A 15,208-nucleotide genomic window follows, 5' to 3' on the forward strand; every position below is an offset into this window, starting at 1 on the left:
ATAGGGATACTGGCCCTTTTGTTACAAAACCATTGCTTTCTAGAAGACTTTGATGTGAGCGGAGGAAATAATTTTGGTCATGCGTGCAGCTGGGTTATCAGCACAAAGGAAAGAGATGCGGCTGTGATCACGGCAAAGTTCAGAGGAACATCCCCTGCAGAAAGATGCGTAGAGTTTAAACATTGCCAAGTGAAACTTGGAGCCACTTTTGCCCCAGAGAAAATGCAATAGAAAAGGAAGCAGTCTTCTCCGGACACAAACCCCCGGTTACCCCGAGGGCGGTTCCTTCTGGGTGACCTTAAAGTCAGTAGATCTACATAAGTGAACAGCAGAGCTGGCCCTCGTACACAGAGAGCTTAACCATGCTCATGCCTTGCAGAGAAGACCAAATTGAGAAAGCAGGATAGGAACTTGTTAGCAATAGAAGTCACTTGCTCAGTGAGGAGAAACGTGCCATGAGTGCCATGGGCAGCGCTCAGTGAGGAAGTGAGCCAGCTGCAGGGAGATGCTGCCCTCGAGAGCAGGGCAGCCGGAGATTGCCTCTTCTGGGACCTGCTCACGGGTGAGAGGAGTTAAAGGAGCGCCAGGACAGCAACGTGGGGATGTGCGACCGCAAGGATGTGCGAATGTCCCCAGCAAAGGCAGCAAAGGGACGGAGCAGAGAGCGACGCTTCATTAGCGTGACAAAACACAGCCCCCATCCTCCCCTCTCTCCCACGGGTGCAGATGTGCCACGAGAACGAGCTGTGAAACTGCCCACGGCCTGGCAGCCGGCTCGGGGCGTGCTCGCTGTGGGAATTGCTGCCCGGCACCTGAGGCTGTGCCGAAGCGGCCAGAGCCTGGCTGGAAGCCATCCGGGCAGCACCGCGGCGGCAGGAGGTGCAGCAAGGCCGTCCTGCGGCCAGCTCCGGGCTGCGGGCACTCGGCATCCCCTGCTCTCCCAGGAGCGACTCCCAGGAGCCCGGTTGCCTGCACCAGAGGTGGGAGCAGCCTGCTCCGCACCCGAGGTAGGAGCCCTTCGTGCCTCGTGCAGAGGAGCACACGCTTCCTGCCACCTGCCAGCAGCGGTGGGAGGGCAGCGGGGAGCGGCACCGGGCGGGGCGGAAAGGCTTTGCCTTTAAGGTGTTTCTTGCCTGAGCATAATGCATAGTTTTATATCAGAGGGGACCAACTGAGGACTCCAAAAGCCATTGACGGTATGAGGAGTACAAACACTGGTAGCACATTTACCACTCTTCGGACTACAGCATCACATCTCTACTTACATTCCCTTCAAGTTATTCTTCCAGCTAAGGGTGACGTGATACACTCCTGACACAGTACCGTGGGAAGATCTTACCATAAACTGGGAATTTTGGCAGACTTGTGAGCAAGTGTTTCAGACAATCAGTTTGACTGCCTGCCATGAACCACGAATCATCTCTTTAGGAGGCTACAGCAGGGCTTCTCCTGAATAACAAATCTCTGAGGCTTTGACAAGGAGGCCTGGTGGGAGATTTGGAAAATCCAGTAGATGGTCCATGGGTCTGATGCCCTAGCTGACCACATCTCAGGGATTCTTATTACTGGACTTGTCCTCTCTGGGTTCCACTGAGCGCCCACCTTTCTGGGAGGTATGAGGTGCGCTCCTGAGCACCTCTGTCCATGGAGCTGCACCTGGAGGGGATGCCATAGAATCATTAAGGTTGGAAAAGACCTCTAAAATCATCTCGTCCAACCATCAGTCCATCACCACCCTGCCCACTAACCACATTCTTCATGCCCTCCAGCACTCCATGCTGTGGGCTGATGCTCCGAGAGCAGAGGTGACGGCATTCACTTCAGAACCTCATCCCTCGCCTAACCCAAAGCACCTCACCACCCAATTCTGGGGATACGCTCTGTGTAGGGTGGCAGATGAAGAACCTGGTCTTTAAGGACCACGGTGCCCTAAACTCGGTGGCCATGCCTGTGTGGATGTTTTTGAGGTTCATATCCTCATGTGGGAAGTGCTGGGCTGGCCATTTGCAACCAATGGCACACCGCATCCAGCAGACTCCACAGGGTTTTCTCATTTAAACAACCGTTGTAGCACTCCAGGAAAATGGGAGCTGGGATGGAGCATCCATTACGGTAGAGCTGCACCGTGCTGCGATGCATCTGACACGCAGTGCATCCGGAAGCAGCTTTATTTTTCACCCACGTTTTTAATTCCCGTGAGCAGAGCAGGAAGCACAGCCCCGCAGGCTCCAGCAGCACAATCTGCAAGCCGAGATTACAGCTTTGTGAGTGCGGGAGATATTTCCATCCTCCTGATGGCTGAGCCGAGAGGGAAAAAGGGGAGGGGAACAAAAAACGTCCATCTATGAGGCGAAAGCTCCCGAACGAGGAGCCCCGGGCACAATCCCGCGGCACCAACCCCGGCCCGCAGCGGGGCCTCACCCGGCCACCGCCCTCAGCGGCCCCACCCGCAGCCCCGCGCCCGTTGCTCGGCAGCTGCGAGCCAACCGAGCCTGCCGGGAAGGTGGAGGGGCAGCACCACGGATAGCTCCTATTGGTCGAAGGAGGTGAGGGCGGAGCTCGAGGACGGCCGTCTTCTTCGCTATTGGCGGAGAGAGCCGTCAGTGCGGGGCGGGGGGCGGGGCCTCGCGGCTAGCGGGGCCGCGTTGAACGCCGCGGTAGGGCGGGGGAACGGAGCGAGGGGGCGGCGGCGGTCGAGGGTAAGCGAGCCGCCGGCTGCGAGGAGAGCGGCGCGAGGTAGGGAGCGGCGCGGGGGCCGTCCTCACCTGTCACCGGGCGCTCCGCCCTCCCTCCTCGCGGCCCCCGGGCTCCGGCCGCGGGCGCGGTCCCTCGCGGTAGCGGCCGGGCTGGGGCTGTGCTTTCGTCTAAGGGGACCCTCGTCCGAGGGAGGGCGGCAGGCAGGCAGGCAGGCAGGCTGTGCGCGCGGTGCCACCGGCTGTGCGCCGCCGCGCGGACGGATGCCGGCTGCCCTCAGGTAGGTGGGAGGGGGGCGGAGAGGGCAGACCCCGGGAAGGCCGCCTGTGGGCGCGAGGGCTCCCCGCCGCCGTCGCTGCGGCAGGCGGCACCTCGGAGTGGCGCTGCGCGAGGGGGGGAGCGGCTGGGGGCTGCGGCTGGGCGCTGCGGTTGGGGGCCGCCTCCGTGCGCGGGGCGGGGGGAGTTGCGAGGGCAGAGCCGCGCGACTCGTCGCTTCGGCTGTGGGAGGACGCGAAGCCGAGGAGGGTTGGGAAACCCGTTGGCGTGCGGAGAGCTTGTGGCGAGCAGTGTGGAGGTGCTGCGGTGCTGCGGGAGGGAAGTTGTGAGCGGTGCCCTGTCGGTCGCCGCGCCGCGCTGCCGAGGGATGCTGAGCGCCCCCGGCTCCCGCTGTCACCGGCTGCGCGCCGCCCCGCCTGACGGCGCTGCTTCGGCGAGCGCGATTCCCGCTCCCGACAGCGTTCTGCCCTCCGTGAGGGTGTGGAACTATCATTTTTCCCTCATCGCGTTTCAGCCTAAGGGCATCGAATTCATCCTTTCGCATAGTTTTCTGTGTTTGCTTGAAACAACGATAGTGTTCTTAGTGCGTGCGTTTTCTTGCTGAGCTGCAGTTTAAAAAAAAAAAAAAAAAGACAAGCGTTTAATAAGATCTACCTGCCTGGAGTAGGAGCACAAAGCGCCATTTTAACAGGTGGGCTGGGTGGTAGGAGTATGAGCTTTTTCCATTGTGTGGACTTAAACGCTACTTCGAGTTGTGTGGGTGTGCAAGACTGCTGTAATGGATCTTTTCTTGGTTATCTCCTGCAAATAGGTGGTATAGAGGTACTGTTTTATAAGCAAACAACTGAAATTGCCCGTAAGATTTTGATGTTGAGAGAATAGATTTGTTATACTCGTTTAAAGCCAGTGTTATTTTCTGAAAATAAGTTCTCATAGAGCAAATTTGAAGTGGCATGGATCCAATGGAAGGTACAACCAGTTCTTTGGATATAAACGTGTTAAACAGAATCACACAGAATCACAGAATCGTAGGGGTTGGAAGGGACCTCCAGAGATCATCGAGTCCAACCCCCCTGCCAAAGCAGGATCCCTACACCAGGTCGCACAGGTAGGCGTCCAGGCGGGTCTTGAATATCTCCAGAGAAGGAGACTCCACCAGCTCCCTGGGCAGCCTGTTCCAGTGCTCCGTCACCCTCACCGTAAAGAAGTTCTTGCGCACACTGGTGCGGAACTTCCTATGCTCCAGCTTCTGGCCATTTCCCCTTGTCCTGTCTCCGCACACTGCTGAAAAGAGTCTGGCCTCGCCACTTTGCCCCCCACACCTTAGATATTTATAGACCTGGATCAGGTCCCCTCTCAGTCTTCTCTTCTCAAGGCTAAACAGACCCAGATCACTTAGCCTTTCCTCATAGGGGAGATGCTCCAGGCCCTTCACCACCTTTGTGGCTCTCCGCTAGACTCTTTCCAAGAGATCCCTGTCTTTTTTGTACTGGGGAGCCCAGAACTGGACACAGTACTCCAGATGAGGCCTTACCAGGGCAGAGTAGAGGGGAGGATCACCTCCCTCGACCTGCTGGCCACGCTCCCTTTAATGCACCCCAGAATGCCATTGGCCTTTTTGGCCACAAGGGCACACTGCTGGCTCATGGCCAACCTGTCGTCCACCAGGACACCCAGGTCCCTCTCCGCAGAGCTCCTCTCCAGCAGGTCATCCCTCAACCTCTACCGGTGCATGCAATTATTCCTCCCTAGGTGCAAGACTCTACACTTGCTTTTGTTAAACCTCATCTGGTTCCTTACTGCCCAGCTCTCCAGCTTGTCCAGGTCTCGCTGAATGGCAGCACAGCCTTCAGGCGTGTCAGCCAATCCTCCCAACTTCGTATCATCAGCAAACTTGCTGAGGGTGGCCACTACCCCCTCATCAAGGTCATTGATGAAGATGTTGAACAGGACCGGTCCCAGCACCGACCCCTGGGGAACACCGCTGGTTACAGGTCTCCAACCAGACTCTGCACCGCCAATGACAACCCTCTGTGCTCCGCCAGTCAGCCAGTTCTCAACCCACCTCACTGTCCACTCATCTATCCCACACTTCCTCAGCTTCGTTATAAGGATGTTGTGGGAGACAGTGTCAAATGCCTTGCTGAAATCAAGGTAGACCACATCCACTGCTCTCCCCCCATCCACCCAGCCAGTGACAACATCATAGAAGGCTACCAGGTTGGTCAAGCACGACCTCCCCCTGGTGAACCCGTGCTGACTACTCCTGATAACCTTTTCTTCCAGTTGTCTGGAGATGGCATCCAGCACAATCTGTTCCATCACCTTTCCAGGGACAGAGGTGAGGCTGACTGGCCTGTAATTACCTGGATCTTCCTTCTTGCCCTTTTTGAAGACCGGAGTGACATTGGCTATCCTCCAGTCTTCAGGCACCTCCCCCATTCTCCAAGACCTCTCAAAGATGATAGAGAGCGGTTCAGCAATCACCTCTGCCAGCTCCCTCAGCACCCGTGGATGCATCCCATCGGGTCCCATGGATTTATGAACATTGGTGTTGCCTAGGCGCTCTCGGACCGCCTCTTCCCTGACTAAAGGGAAGTCTTCTATTCCCCAGACCTTCTCACTAACCACCAGGGCCTGGGATTCCCGAGGGGGAGCTTTTTCACTGAAGACAGAAGCAAAGAAGGCGTTCAGTATCTCCGCCTTCTCAGCATCCCCCATTACCAGAACACCCTCCTCACTTAGTAGGGGACCTACATTCTCCCTAGTCTTCCTTTTACTGTTAGCATACTTAAAAAAGCCTTTTTTATTATCCTTTACCACCTTTGCTAGATTCAATTCCAGGTGGGCTTTAGCCTTCCTCGTCGCATCCCTGCAGGCCCTGACAACATTTCTATATTCTTCCCGAGTGGTCAGACCCTTTTTCCACATTTCATGGACCTTCTTTTTCCCTTTGAGTTTGTGCATGAGCTCCTTGCTCATCCACACAGGTCTCCTGCCACCCTTTCCTGATTTCTTGCTCACAGGGACGCACCGATCCTGGGCTTGGAAGAAGAGCTGTTTAAATGCCAACCAGCTCTCACAGGCCCCCTTACCTTCTAACACCCTAGCCCACGGGATAGCTCCAAGTAGGTCCCGGAAGAGATCAAAGTTGGCTCTCCTAAAGTCCAGGGTAGCAGTCCTACTTTTTGCTTTGCTCCTTCCACTCAAGATCTTGAACTCCACCATCTCGTGGTCACTACAACCCAAGCTACCCCCAACTTTTACTTCCTTAACAAACCCGTCCTTATTTGTGAGAATAAGGTCCAGTAACACCCCTCCCCTCGTCGGTTCCTCCACCATCTGCATCAGAAAGTTGTCTTCGACACATTGCAGGAACCGTCTGGACCGCGCGTGCCTGGCCACGTTGCTTTTCCAGCAAATATCTGGATAATTGAAGTCCCCCATAAGCACTAGCGCCTGGGATTGCGACGCTACTTTCAGTTGCTTGTGGAAGGCCTCGTCAACCTCCTCCTCCTGATCAGGGGGCCTGTAGTACACATCCACAACGGTGTCACCCATACCAGCCTGCCCCTTGATTCTCACCCACAAGCTCTCCACTGCTACATCACCCTCCCCCAGGTGGAGTTCAATACATTCTAGCTGCTCTCTCACACAAAGAGCAACTCCACCACCCCGCCTCGCCAGCCGATCTTTCCTAAAAAGCACACAGCCCTCCATGACAACATTCCAGTCATGCGAGCTGTCCCACCACGTCTCCGTGATCGCAATGAGATCATGGCCTTGTGACCGCACACAGATCTCCAACTCTTCCTGTTTATTTCCCATGCTGCGCGCATTAGTGTATAGACACTTTAGGGAAGCAGCACCCCCCTGCCTCTCTCCATCCCTTTGAACTCCACCCTTTTCACCCATCGAACTCCATTTTGAGCCACGAACTACCCGCTCAACCCCAGTGGCCCTCATTCTGTCCCCTTCCCCCTTCATACCTAGTTTAAACACCTTTCAATGAGCCCTGCCAGTTCCTGGGCTAGGATCCTCTTACCCCTTGGAGACAGGCTACTTCCATCTGCAGCCATCATGCCAGGCGCAGAGTAAATTACCCCGTGGTCAAAAAAACCGAAGTTCCTGTGCTTGCACCAACTTCTTAGCCATTTATTTATGAGGCGGGTTTTTTGGATGCTCTCGGTATCCTTCCCTGCCACTGAAGGTAGGGAAGAAAAATCCACCTGCACACCCGTTCCTTCAACTACCCGCCCCAGTCCCCTGAAGTCTTCCTTGATAGACCTCAGGCTTCTCTCAGCGACTTCATCACTGCCAGCCTGAACTATCAATAATGGGTAATAATCAGAAGGGCCAATCAGACCAGGAAGTTTCCTAGCAATGTCCCTGACCCTTGCCCCAGGGAGGCAGCACACCTCCCTACGGGTAGGGTCAGGCCGACATATAGGGCCTTCTGTTCCTCTCAGCAGGGAGTCACCTATGACAACCACCCTTCTGTCCTTCCGGGCGGAGGCAGTCTTGAGGCGTGGGGTCGACCGCTTCGCCCGAGGCAACCTTACAGGTGGACCTCCCTCCACCCCCTCACTCACCTCTCCCTCGAGATTCACGGCCTCAAACCTATTTTGCAGAGGCACCTGGGGAGCCGAGGATGGTCGGGATGGAGGACACCCACTTCGCCGAGCCGGTATCCTTTTCCACTCCTCCTCCTCCCTTAGATTGCCTTGCTCTGCTCTCAAATTGCCTTGCACTGCAGCAGGAACACAGTCTACCTGCCGGTTCCCCTCTACTACCTGTTTGCAAGGCGGCAGGGGGTGACACGCTCCACGCAGAGCCTCAGCTGTGTGCCAAGATCTCGGAGCTGACAGGGACTGGCACCACCAATCAATCTCCCTCTCACATTCCTTTATGGTCCTTAGCCTCTCCACCTCCTCCTTCAGGTTGACCACAAGGCAAAGTAAGTCCTTTAGCTGGTCACATCTTACACAAGTGCTGCCTCCATCGCCTGGCACTGCAAGGGCCAGGCTCTGGCACTCATCACAGCCAGTGACCTGCACACTAGCATGTTGTTTTGGGACCTCAGTCTGCGTCTCTGCATTCTTCTTGGCAGTCTTTCTTTTACATGTGCAGGGGGCCTCTGTCTGGGTCCCCACATTATTTTTAGAGACAGTAGCCTTCCGCCGGGGTGGAGCCATGGAGAACCTGAAGACTAATTAGCACAACTAGAATAGCCTTAACAGGGCGTGACCGATCAGCCCTACCCTGCTGCTGATAGTGCTGGCTCTGCCCTCGCCCCCTTACCAGGTCGTTAATGGGTGACCCCGCACCTGCCACTTACCTCACAGTGATAACGCCTCTCCTCTCCGCCCTGGTGGGCAGCGACGCTGGAGGTTTTTTCTAGGCGTTGCCCTGGCAACGCCCCCGCTGCGTCAGCCGCTCTCGCGAGAGCTGCCGGGCTTCTCTGTTGTCTCGGGGACCCCCGGAAGAGGGAACCGATCGAGATCCACGTGTTCTTCGCGATCAGCCGCTGCGGCTCTGGCTGAAACAGCTCCGAAGCGGCGATCCTCGGCGATCAAGGACAACACCAGAAAGATTGTTTATTCCTCTCATGTCTTGCATGTTTTAAATCAAAGCTGAATGTCTTCTCCTTTACTTGTTAGTGTTTTGCTATACTTCGTGATGCTCAGGGGCTGTTTGACATCTTCTTCTTATTCGCAGCTTCCTTTGATGGGGAGAAGCATGCCATCAATCTTCCTTCTGTAAACAGTGCATCGTTTGTCCTACGTTTCTTGGAGAAACTCTGCCACAGTCTTCAATGCGATAATCTTTTCAGTAGCCTGCCTTTCAGCCCCTACATGGGGTGTGCACATAGTCCCACGGAGTACGATAGGAACAAACCAGGTACTATCAAACAGGTGTTGTTTACAAGTACTGATATTTTTGATAAGTGTGGTTACTTTATGAAATTTAACATTTTAATCTGCTTTGCTATAACTTTAATTGATTGAAATGAATACTCTTCAGTTCTTAGAGGATTCGTTCCAGAGCACAAGTGCTGTGGCAGGTTGGGATAGCTCATACCACATGTGCAGAAATCATTTTGTTCTGCTAACTCTTTCTTGTGGTCAAGTAGGAAACATATGTATTGTACCACTGGGTTACTAAAAGAACAGACTCAAAACTTCACATTTTGCCTGTTCAATTTATGTTTGAATCATAAAATAACCTTGGAGAAAGATGCTTACTACCTTATAAGAAGGGGCTTGCTCTGAGAGATGATTCAGTTCAGCCTATCCTACAACATTAAATACTCTTTTCTTCCTTCTTTGTTCACCTTGCGCAGTGGCGGCTCCAAAATTTTAAATTCTGCAGCATACAGTCTAGTAGAGAAGGTGGGTTTTGCAGCTGGCTGCTTGTGACATTTTATGTGAGTTTTGGTACTCTGGGGGTATATAGAGTGAGAGGGAAATAACATGCTCAGGGTCTCCCATCAAATGGCTTGCAGTGCTGGTATTATGAGTCCCGGTCCAAGGGTTATCAGGAGCCATAGCTGAGAAAACTTTGACATCAATGCAGTTTCAGTCTTAGAGGTGCTGCTTTAGAAAATAAAGTATTGTGGTGGTTTTGGTATTTCGGTTTTTATTTGTTTTGTTTTGTTTTTTTCCAGTAGAGAAATTGTATTTGTTTCATTTCATCAAATAAAAGTCATTTGCTTTAATACTTTTCAGGAAAGTAGCCTAAATTTGGAAATTTGGATGATGATAGTATAAACTAAGCTGTTACTTCAGCTTTTGAAGTTTGTATTGAATGACCGATTCTATGTGAAATGGATTTGTTACCTGGTGAATGACTTGATGTATGTTTTTGCTTTTGTACTTTGACTTTCCCTGTGAGCATTTTTATACCATAATAAATTGGTGATATCTTTCCTTTTCACAGCAAAAGAAGAAATACATGAAAACGGAAGTGTTAAACGATACTCTCAGGACTCTCCACCATACACAGCTCCCCTTTCCCCTAAGCTTCCGAGGAGTGATGCTCATCCATCTGAAGGTGATTACATTGTGTTGTAATACATATGAGGATTACGTATGATTTTGGTATTTTTAGTCAAAAGGACTGAGTCTAGTGTATTTCTCTGGTATGTCTATAGCCCTTGACAGCTGAGAATGGAGATATTTATTGATCAGTGGCATGGATTTTGTGCTTATGGACGATCTACTGCAAGTTCAAGAAGTCTTTCTCCTAAACATGTCAGTCTTTTTTGTGAAATCACTCAGGCAGATAGGTGACATTTGAAGCTTCCTGTATGGCTATTTAGTAGAAAAACAATTCCCTTGAAATGGATTAGGAGATAAATTGGAAGCAACTCTAATAACTCTTGGTTTGGGCTAATGACTGTAAGAGCAAGGATGTGTTTTGATGGTACAGTTTAACTGAATGTATGGCTAGCTGCCCCTAGAAGTTGCTCTGCTCCTGCTCTCCTTGCCTCCTTGTCCGTGTAGTGCATCCCAAGCCTCCCTGCTGATGAGGTGACGAGCTGACCCAGTGAAGCACAGAAAACATTTTGGCAAAGCTAGGAGATATCTGCAGTTAGCTTCTCTGCACTGACTCATCGTGGGCTCAGATGAGCACAGGAATGGGTTGGATAAAATGCAGCCGTGGCAGGGACCAGAGCAGCAGAGCCTCTCTGTGCAGCTGACTCCAGGACAAGGAAAGCTTTTGCCTGTGCCATGGCTGAGGTGCAGTAGCTCGTGCCGATTTGTAGTCTGCCTCAGATGTGAAGTGAAGCGTGTCAGCTTAAACCTCACAGAGAGACTTAGGAAAGAGTGGTTTTACTCTGCTTTTGCTACTTGTCAAACCATGGTAACTTGTTGATGTGACTCATCCCATCTGATACTTTCTATTGCTGTGGTATATTTGCATAATATTTCCAAAGGCTTTTGAGATTAGTCATTTGTTTCTCTTTTTTTTTTTTTTTTTTGAGTTACTGGGGTTTTGTCATTTAGCCTCAGTGTGGGCAGAATAATCTTTTTCTATGGAGAGTCATAAGGCCACACTTAAATCAGAAGAGGATATCAAATTAAAATGTTAAAGCTTATTAAAAATGGTTCTTCTTACAATTTAATATAAACACAATGTATTCACTTCAATGATGTAACCACAACAAATATAAAAATTGTCAATGCAGAGCTTTCTCTGTCTTAAATAGACCCTGGTTTAGGTCTAGAACATCTCTGCAATTAAATCAGATATTTCTAGTAAGCAACTGCGTGAATAGCTGTAAAACACATAATTCTACCTAAATTAAGTTGTTTAAATTGGAGATAAACAGATGTCTTAGACCTGCTTCTCTTATAAGAAATCTCCCTGTAAGTAAGTCGGCACGCGTGTTGTACCCTGATGAGCATTTTGATCCTGGAACCCTTTTATAGATGAAGTTGATGTATTTCTTCAAATTCATTTTAATATCAAAAATGGCAGAATGTTACAGCTAAAGGGATCCATAGCACTTTCACCTAACTAGCGGCAGTGGATGCAAAGCCAACAATTTCTGCACAGGATTATTAGAAAAATGAGTAAGGAGTCATGCCTATTTCCATTTGCCAGCAGTGTGACAAGCTTGTTTGCTGATGGCACACCCATCATCCTTTGTTTACTTTTATGGGTCTTAATCTGAATTAATTGGTCACAAAAGCCAGGAAATATTTAAATTCTCGTTATTCTTTAGAAACAGAGAGAGTTATGTATGTATATACTACAGTATATAGTATGTACGCATGCATGGATACATGTTTTTATATATACGCTATACTTATGCTTTCATACATATTTTATACGTATATACATACATACATGTATGCATGGCTTCGCAGGTTTTTGCAGGGAAATTACATCATTTTCAAAAGAAGCAAGGATGTCAAAATAAAAATATCTCATGAAGATAGACTACAATGAACCCCTACAACAACTCAGTATGATGTCCCAGAAAGCTGACACAGATGAAAAAATGTTTGAAACCTGGCAGTTACTCAAAGAAACTGCTTCAAGATTGTGAATGAACTATCTGTCCGCACAGAAAAGATAAGGAGTGTAGTACAAGACTAGCCTAGCTGTCACAAACCAGTCCAGGAGCGCAGGCAGGAGGGAAGCAAGCAGAATGGAGAAGTTAGGTTGAGTAACTCTGCAAAACTACAACACTACAGACCAATTGTGAAGGTAACCAGCAATAGTGTGAGAAGCGATGGCTTCAAGCTGCACAGGGAAAGTTCAGGTTGGATATTAGGAAATGTTTCTTCTCAGAAGGAGTGGTGAGGAAGTGGCACAGGCTGCCCAGGGAGGTGGTAGAGTCACCATCCCCGGAGGTGTTCAAGAAATGTATGGATGTGGCATTGAGGAACATGGTTAGTGGGCATGGTGTGATGGGGGATAGTGGGATTTCCACACATTGGGGGAAAAGGTATGAAAAAAGGAATGTGTCATTCGGTACTGCTGGGTTGAGGTGGGTGGTAACATAGAGGCAGATAGGAACACATAGGAAACGGGGAAATATGAGGCATTCTGTAGGGAAAAAAGAAAAAAAAGAAAAAAGAGATGTGCGATTATGTGCAGAAGAGAACAGTCTGTGGTTCTATGAGTCACAGTCAGACTGTACACAAGGTGACAATATCAAAGTGCCACAGTGAGAATGTCATACCACTTAAAAGGATGCGAGAAGACAATGAGAGACTCCACATGAAGTAGCTGTCTCTACACAGCTGTGGAGAAGCTCGGTAGCAGTGGTCTGATGGTCTGCAGAAAGTATGTAGGGCTGAAGAGAGAGAATCCTCTTGTTTGTGTTGGAATCCTGAGTCCGTGCACTGTTCAGGAGCTTTTATGTTCATCCAGACGTTAGATTACAACAGAGCAATGTTGTGAGGATGCTGAGCGTGTCTTTTGTCAGCGTGCAGATGTGTAGCAGTTGCTCACCATCTCTATGGGAGCTCCGTAAAGCATCAAGATACTAAACTTTGAAACTGTTATTTAGCTTATTAACATTACAGGGATTATTAACATTACATTCTATTTTTTTCTCTCCAAAGCATTCATAGTTGCTTTCATGTTTAAACTTGTGTCTTTCTGTAAGGGTTGATCAGGAAATCACTTTAATTTCTGTATTTTTAAGAATCTAGGCGTTCCTAAAATAGTTGGTGGATTACATGAGCAATGTGGGTAGGAAATAAATGTATTATTACCCTGAATTTGAGATAGATCTGTTCAAGGCTTTCTTCTGTACAGTACTGCAGCCTTCACAAAGCCCTGCTCACAGTATGTATAGTTTGATTACTGCTTTTTTTCTTTATGTATTTTGCATAGTACATAACAGTAATGAAGAATAAGATATAAGATAAACATGTACAGTAGAAATAAAGTGCAATGATTCTTCTTGGACAGATGTGCAACTTCTGAGATGTCTGTAGGACAAATTCCAGCTTTTGAAAAGCATAGCACAGCTAACAGTTCTGTAGAGTGTCTATAAACTCCTCTTTCTGGTTTATTTGGATGTGAATTTTCTGTTTGCTTGTTTTGTTTGTTAGTTGATTACATTCTGTTGCCTGTGACATTAAAGCAAAATCTACATATGTAGATTTGGTAGTGTTAGAGGTTTACCACTAAACTGTGGCATGCTAGTTTAATCTGATGATTCACTTCTGAGAACATAAAAACAGAAGTGAACTTTGCTTTCAGATGAATTATTTAAATTTCTTCCGCTCTTCAAAAACAGAATCAGTTTCACTTATGAAATCAACATGGATGTTTATGTTTCTTACAAAAAAACTTTTATTCTTCTAGTTTTCAACCTGATTTAGCATGAAAAATACTAAGCTGAAACTACTATTTTTGTTAACCACGTTTATGTTAATGGCACTTAAGCAATCCAACCAGGATCAAAGCTCCATTGTAGGAACTGTGCAGATGCATAGCAGTAGACATATCCTGCCCTAAAGAAAAAGCAAAAATAAATAACGTAATGAAATGGAACACAAAGTAATTGGTAAAGTTATAAGAAGCATCATAGGGGGAAAAAAAATAGATGGACAAAGAATAAAAAAGAGGTTTGAGACAAAAATAAAAATGTTCTTACTGTCAGATTTCAGAAGTTGTACAAGGAAAAGGAGTAAAAAATTAAATTTATACAACGAGGATGTCCAGAAAATCTAAGAAGTTAATCTTGATTTTACATTGAACAAAAATAGAATGAATAAAAATCCTTAGGTCTCACAAATACGTATGTTATGATCATAAATGCACCATTAAGAGTCTTTCAACATCTTCTTAAGCAATTTATTCATTTTACCTTTAGAGGGTAACAATGTGGAGCAAAAAAGTTTTGCAGTCCTCTGTGATAGAACAAGTGGCAGCAAACCTTTGAGGAGAATGAGTAAGATGGATGGCCTTAAACAGTTTTTGCTTTTATTAATGGAGCCTGATTTGTTTTCACAGAAATGAGGCAAATAATAAACATACACAAAAAGGAGAGTAGGAGATAGAAGGACAACAAGAAAAAAAAAAATGGAGTGTCAAATTTTCTCCCAAATGGACTTGCAAGAGTTGACAGTGACTTACTAGAGCATTAATTTCTTCTTTACAGCTTTATTCAGGTCTAAGACAGAAAAAAAGAACATGCACACGAGTCTTCCAATCCATATTTTCTATGTTATTTAAAGTAATAAGGTTATGTATGGTATTTTATGTTGGTTTCATTTACATTTACAGGTACTAAAATCTAACAAGTTTCTCAAAACCTGTAACAGAAAAATGCTGAGAAGAATCAAATTTATTGCTCTCTCTCTTCACATACATTGGGCTTATGATCCTCCCACTTCAGTGGCTGCTCTTCCATGTATTACTGAGTGCAATCATGTACAAATATAAGATAAACATTTTCTTTAAAGTATTTATAGTATGTTGCGCTCAAATAAATATTTGAGAAAAATAAAGAAATAACCTGACAGCTATTAATCAGAGTTTTATTGCCTTTAATATACGATCCATCCTGATATAGCAATTATTGTTGTTTTAGTAAATGCATTACCTCACTTTTACAGGTTTATTTTCAGCCAGTATATCTATCCTTTTGCTCAACACAACAGAGAACTTTCCAATAGCCAAAAAACATTCTGCCTTTAAATTAAATTAATCTTCTTGGAAATATTACTCTTCCAACTCTCCTGTTCTGTATGTCAGCTACTGCTCA

General features: G+C 48.0%; 1 long non-coding RNA gene across 4 annotated transcripts; it reads left to right on the forward strand.

Moving 5' to 3' along the window:
- Positions 1-2,564: 2,564 nt before the first annotated feature.
- Positions 2,565-14,903, forward strand: LOC149911601 (uncharacterized). 4 transcript variants are annotated; one of them, XR_016463118.1, is made up of 3 exons: positions 2,565-2,974; positions 8,689-8,871; positions 9,910-10,116. It is a non-coding gene; the product is annotated as an uncharacterized LOC149911601 (long non-coding RNA). The 4 variants fall into 4 exon arrangements; XR_016463117.1 differs by lacking the exon at positions 2,565-2,974 and adding an exon at positions 14,728-14,903 and having other exon boundaries at positions 8,542-8,871; positions 9,910-10,023; XR_016463116.1 differs by lacking the exon at positions 2,565-2,974 and adding an exon at positions 11,847-12,027 and having other exon boundaries at positions 8,542-8,871; positions 9,910-10,023.
- The last annotated feature ends 305 nt before the right edge of the window (positions 14,904-15,208 follow it).

Source organism: Phasianus colchicus, unplaced genomic scaffold (genome assembly GCF_987193195.1).
Source record: "Phasianus colchicus unplaced genomic scaffold, bPhaCol1.hap1.1 HAP1_SCAFFOLD_78, whole genome shotgun sequence".
Classification (NCBI taxonomy): Eukaryota; Metazoa; Chordata; class Aves; order Galliformes; family Phasianidae; genus Phasianus; species Phasianus colchicus.